Here is a 342-nt window from a genome sequence, read left to right as displayed (position 1 = left end):
ATATATATATATATATATATATAACAATGAAATTATCATATATTCCATTACGGCACACTAATACGTAAAATATCAATAACCGAGTCGTTTCAACATATAAGCGGATAGAGTTTGGATGGTATCACAACAAATTTTCCTCGCCACTATATGTTTTATGAGGTGTGGAATGTGAATTCTAAAAAAAAAGAAAACATTTTCCGGGTAAAAATGAAAAACTGGTATGTGTATACGTGTGGTTATAACGGATGTTGTGTAATAATATAACTACCACACTGGACGAATCCCACACGTATGCAGCACTATTTGCACACTTCTACCAAGCATACTTATATTTAATAAAAT

Source organism: Trypanosoma equiperdum (assembly GCF_001457755.1).
Source record: "Trypanosoma equiperdum strain OVI genome assembly, contig: ctg_52, whole genome shotgun sequence".
Classification (NCBI taxonomy): domain Eukaryota; phylum Euglenozoa; class Kinetoplastea; order Trypanosomatida; family Trypanosomatidae; genus Trypanosoma; species Trypanosoma equiperdum.
This window is presented reverse-complemented; position numbering follows the sequence as displayed.